The sequence below is a fragment of the Halyomorpha halys genome, unplaced genomic scaffold, assembly GCF_000696795.3.
Source record: "Halyomorpha halys isolate HHAL.00 unplaced genomic scaffold, Hhal_1.1 Scaffold39.1, whole genome shotgun sequence".
In the NCBI taxonomy this organism is placed as follows: domain Eukaryota; kingdom Metazoa; phylum Arthropoda; class Insecta; order Hemiptera; family Pentatomidae; genus Halyomorpha; species Halyomorpha halys.
In genome coordinates this window covers 1,380,484-1,386,575 of record NW_027109179.1, presented here as the reverse complement: position 1 = coordinate 1,386,575, position 6,092 = coordinate 1,380,484, and positions in this window count along the sequence as shown.

The window sequence follows — 6,092 nt, the reverse complement described above, 5'->3', positions numbered from 1 at the left end:
TTTTTTTATTAACTGTTATTACTAATATTGAAGTCATAACGTTGAATGATATGCGTCATATCACATAAAAGTGTAATAATATTTCCGAATAATTAAGATTAGATCAAGTCGGTATGAGGCCGTTCCTACTCTAAGAGACGGCTCTAGTATTTGGAAAAATTTTCTGATCCCATCCCCTGATTAAACATGGTTTTGAATAATAAAAAATTAAATGACTCTAAAAGATCAAACAAAAACAATTTTAAAATTTATATATTATACTTAAAACTTACTCTTAGTACATTTTTTTTTCTTCTAAGCCCCATTAATCTAAAGGGTTAGATATACAGTGGGTTGGAAACTATAATTATCTCTTCATTTCAAATGCATTTTAAGAGGGAAATGAAGAAAGACATTCACCTGAAAATTGGAATGTGGGTTGAGACTGCTGTCTGGTGATGGGGCTCCCAAGATTTCGTAATGCCCATTGTCAATAAGTTAGTAGTCCTCAGTCAAGTCTGAGTTTGTTCGTGTGTGTCTGCCACCTTTGTGGCCGTCCTGTCTGTGTCAGTGTCCAGAATAATGAGTACAGTACAAGGCTGGAGGCTCACAGACTTGTGAGATATACAAAAAATGTATTACAGTTATAGCCAAGTAATCGTTATTAACAGGAGCCTTTAGTTGTTGTCTAAGTTTCAGTGTTGATAGTTTCTTTTGGATTTGACAGTGGTTTGAAGTAGAATGGACTCTAGAAGTTAGACTGCTGCTAAACACTTCTCATATATTTTATCACAGTAGTTTTCAAGAACTTTTGGAAACACGTGTATAGAAACAGTTCCAATATAGTTCTTAATAAAATCACACTTACTCAATTTATTGGTCTAAAGGGGAGTGAGGCGAAAATTCTATTTAACACTCCACCACTCTCAATGTGTGTTTCTTCAACTTGAAAAGCTTCTTTGAGTTCGAACGATATACAAAGAAAGTAAGAATACTTTTTCTGTAGTATATCTTATTATTTTTAAATTTTAATACAACTACAACAATATACTTGACTATTAGTTTTTTCTATGAAAATGGAAACATTTTATTTAGAAATATGGTTTGTAAAAAGGCATGAACAAAATGAAAAGGGTACAAAAGCTAAGATTTGAAAAACATTACTACAATATATTTATTGTTTGAATAAAAATATATTGCTTCAGAATGCTATTTGGAATATTTTTCCCCTCGTTTCTTTAGAATGAAAAGGAAAAAAATAAAAAAATAAAGTGGATTCTAATATTTGATTTCTTGAAAATGAAAAAAACAAAAACAATTATAATTAACTCTAACAAATTTACTAACGGCCTTTTTAGAGCTGTTCGGCTAAGCTCTAATGATTTCGCAAAACTTAAACAAACCTTTTTTTCAACAGATGCATATGGTGCATTTATATAATAAATCCATTAAGTTATTTTGAAATAGTTACAGAATTGTTAGAAGATTAATTTTATTTATGTTAATTCCTCCATGCGATATAACCATTGTATAAAAATAAAATAAAGATAAAAAATGAAATTTTACTTTATAAGTCTTACGGATATGGGTTTAGATATATCTCAACCGTTGTTTTTGTTAGAAATATGTCTCAACAAATCATATCGATTATCAAAAATCATACTGCAAAACTACAAAAAATCGATTTTCGAGTTGACCATCATTCTTGAAACTTGTAATATATAGGCAAAGTATAATTAATTTAAAATATATAATATTAATATGGCAATTTTTTTTTTCTCCGATCTAGATTTTCTTTGTGTGTAGGCTTATTTGTAGTAGATAAAAAAAAAATCATGCTAAAATAATGAGATTTAGTATTGATGCGGGAGATTTTCAGGTGTAGAACGGAATCGCACAATTTAAATGTAAAAACGTGGATGCATGATAGTATCGAAAAAGTAATGGGAGTGTAGACAACCTGTCACATGTATATTAACATTAGAATAAAATATTTTGAGCAGTGGACCAGCTCTTTTCAATTACTCTGTTTATGAAAAGGCTCTGAGAGCTATTAGAAAATATGTACGACGAGCTACACTGGAAAGAGCTCAGTTGGTTAACAAGTGAAGGATTAATGCCATAACATAGTTGTTACAAGTTTGATATTATTGTTCTGTTTCTTTAAATATAATTACCGTGCTGCTGTTTTAAAAGTTATTGATTTGTTAAAAGAATTGTTTTAAAGCTTATAACTTTTTTTTTTTTTTAAAGTATAGTTATGTTTTTGGTTAACCCATTAACACTTTGTCCCATGCAGAGCGTAATCGATCTGGTATTAAATAAAAATATAGCAATATCATACTCGAATTAGTTACTAACAAGGTAAATATAAAACAGTTTTTTTTATTACGTGCCGAAGTATTTCTGAACATGAAAAAACTACATATTTTTCGGTCCAGAATTCATAACTTTACCGCACTGTGAGAGAGTTCAAATTGCATACAGGTTTCAATAGGTAGATATTTTCCCATTGTGTTTATAATTTTTTTTGATTCTGTATAAATAAATTTAATTCATTATTTATTCTTTGTTCATTTTTCCTTTATAAATATTTATTTTTTAACATTATTATTATCATAATTTTCCCCATTATTTTCCTATATATTGCTATGTACTACTGGCAGATTTACTTGGGATGGCAGGATAATCGCTGAAGGCAATTATCCAAAAATAAGTTAATTAATTGATTATAAATTGAGTCCTAAAAAACTATTATTATAATTGGATTCCTATCCAAAGGCTGTTTGTGTGTTTAACAGTTTACCAATTAAATACCTTTATATTTATAAAATGTTGTTACCATTAATTATATAGGATAATAAAGAGTGGTATATTGGGATATATAATAGTATATAAACTACATAAAGAAATTAGGTATTTATTTACAATTTGTTATTATGATTAAAATGATTCAGATAAAGGTTGCCTTAAAATATAGATTATTACATTATTACTTATTAGTTAATTTATACTTATAGCTGTGGGATGTAGTGCCGTAGGTGTCTTCTGTTTCATAAGGGATGTCCAGGTCTCGTGGCCCTTCTCACGACTTCGTCTGGTCGAAGTGCATTCTCTAAGTCTGCCTCCTGACTGTGGTCCTCCCCCGTCTAAGCCTTCCTGTTGAGTGTCCGTCTCTCTTCTAGATTTCCTCTGTATTTTTCTCCCACTTCCCATTTTAGTGCGTTACCTTATTTTGAAATCTCTTCTCTCATTGGTCATCGATGTCCGAAGACTCCCGAGGCAGGCGTCCCCCTCCTCAGGACCGAGGATGTGTAAAAAAAGTTTGACTTGTCCAGGAAGGGCCTGCACCTGGTTAATTTGATTCTGGTCCCTCGTCACAGCCTATTTTGTGTTAGAACACTTAAAGGTTAGCCAATCTAATTTTCTCAGGGGCCTCTGGTAATGTGACAAACTTAATACAGATGTTTTCATATCCGGGGACGCTACAAGCTTCGCAGAAGGATACCCTGACCAGGTATAGAGGCAGATGACGAAACACCTTAATAATACCCAGGATTGTCAAAAGACCGATACATAGCAATATCTCTATTTTTTTCGTAGCCCAATACGTATTTTTTATCACATATTTAGCATTATGATTTAGAATTACACTTTTTATTAATTATTAAACATATTTTTTTCTCGAAAATTAAGTGTACGAATAATTATTTCACCCACTGTACATGACCATTATATCAACTTCGGAAATGACAGGAACATATCCTAGCTTTCAGTTTCACTGCTCGCCCGAAGCGAGTGTGGTAAACCACCCGAAGTTGATAGCCGTTCTGTATGGAGGTCATTTCAATGGTCGGTCGCCGGTCTTGTCAAATGATTGATCAAACCTTTATTTATTTATTGATTTGATTAATGATTAAATAAAGCAATATATTTTAGAAGTGACGATTAAAGTACATTAATAGTGAAGATTAACTACATTATATGGGGTAGTTGCTGCCATGGTGTAATCTGTATTATAGTTACCGTCATGACAGTGAATATTATCATGACGACAACTACGATACAGTTTGTATCATATTGTATTCATCAACATGACAATACTGTCATGATATCAACGATCATACAATTTACAACATGGCAGGGGCTATGATAGTTATCATTTAAATTAAATCAGAAACAAATGTTACAGTTATAAAATAAAAGTCACTGTCATAGCTGTCAAAGCTACACAAAAATAACACCCCACCATATCATTATTAAGATGAGTTTCTTTGACAGATTTGGGGACACTATTTTTTTTGTTCCGACGGCTACAAGATGATAATATCTATTTTCTCTGACGCCGATATAGCAGCTATACTGCTTAAATGGTTGTTATTTATACGAGCTTAAATATTTTATCCCATAACAAAAAAATAAAATATTTCTCTGTAGAGGTGTAATCCCAACTGAGTTTAGGAAATATTTTTTCAACTTAATCAAAACATTCTGTACTCAATGAAGTCCGCAAACAGAATCGGTATTTCGCTTGGGTCCATGGGCACTGCGGAATAGCCTGTAACGAACTTGTTGATCGGGTAGCGAATGTGGCGATTTCTGAAGGCATTCCACATCGCGAAGTGCCTGTAGATGAGAACATTCCCCCAAAACAGAAAATTAGATTTAAACGGGAGAAAATCTTACGGATAATAAATTAAGGGAAATCAGGACTTCTCTTCTTCGATATCATATATAATCGCAAATTTTGACTTATCCTTAGTTATATGTTTATCGTTTATAGTTGTCCACGCTCAGCGGAGAAGGTGGTGAGTTAAAGGAAAATAAAAAAATAAAGTATAATCACAAAAGGAAAAAAAAGACAAAACAATAAAAAATAAATTACTCCTTTGACGCCACGTTATTTTTTCTTGGAAATAACGAAAACCCCGAAGCATTATGCCCACAATATAAATAAAATATACCCCTATATAAACAATTGTCGAATTATGACCACTGGCGAATACCTTTACATGTAGATAACAGAAAACCTAGGGGTGTTACCTACCCACCTGTTGAATTATCGTAATATTCCGTGAACAACAACAAAAAAAACATAAGTAAATTAACAAGTTGAAATCAGAGAAAGAACAGAAGAACTATATGCACAAAAGTTTAATAATAAGAAATATATGTGCACAGAATGGAAAACGAAAAAAAAGAATTCTTATTAATTAATAAAACAATTAAAACTTATAGGTTGACATAACCTTAACTTAAATGATTAACCTTAATAACTATCTTTACATTATTATCCAAAAGAATATAAAAGTTAAATGAGGAGAAGATGGTTGGGGGTGCGGTCAATGAAACACAAATAAGTATGACTAACTTATTTTAATGTGCCGACGTTTCGGCTAGAGTTTCTAGCCTTCTTCAGGGCTAAAAACAAAACAAGATAACAACCACAGTAAGTATAGAAAAATAAAAAAGAAAAAAGAAAGTATAAACAAAATAATTTTACACATATAATGAATAGTTTTACAAGATAGAATTAATAAAATAAAGTGATGAGAGAAGCGGGAAATAAAATATAGAAAATAAAAATATAGACATAAAATAAAATATAGACATAGGTAATTGAAAAAGTGGGTACAATAACTTAATTGAGCAAATGAAATAAAATTAAAGTTATATAATGTAAAGAAGTATGAACATATTAGTTATTATTAATTTAAAATTTAAATATGGAAAGAAAATGAAAATTGAGAGGAAGAAAATATATGTAACAATAATAGATGATAAAAAGGCAAATTCTAAGTAAGGTGTACAAAACTTATAACGCGGGCAGGAAAAAGGATAAAAGAGGAGTTCTAAAAAAAGTTCTAAGTTTGACCACTTTGCGCTGCCACCATTAGGCGCTTCACTTTTCAGCAAGCAGGTTGGTTTTCATACTTCTTTTTTGTTTTTTTTCCCCTTTCTTTATTTTACTCTTTCCCTTTATTTTACTTTTATCTTATTTTATTCTTTCCCCTTATTTACTCCTCTTTTATCCTTTTTCCTGCCCGCGTTATAAGTTTTGTACACCTTACTTAGAATTTGCCTTTTTATCATCTATTATTGTTACATATATT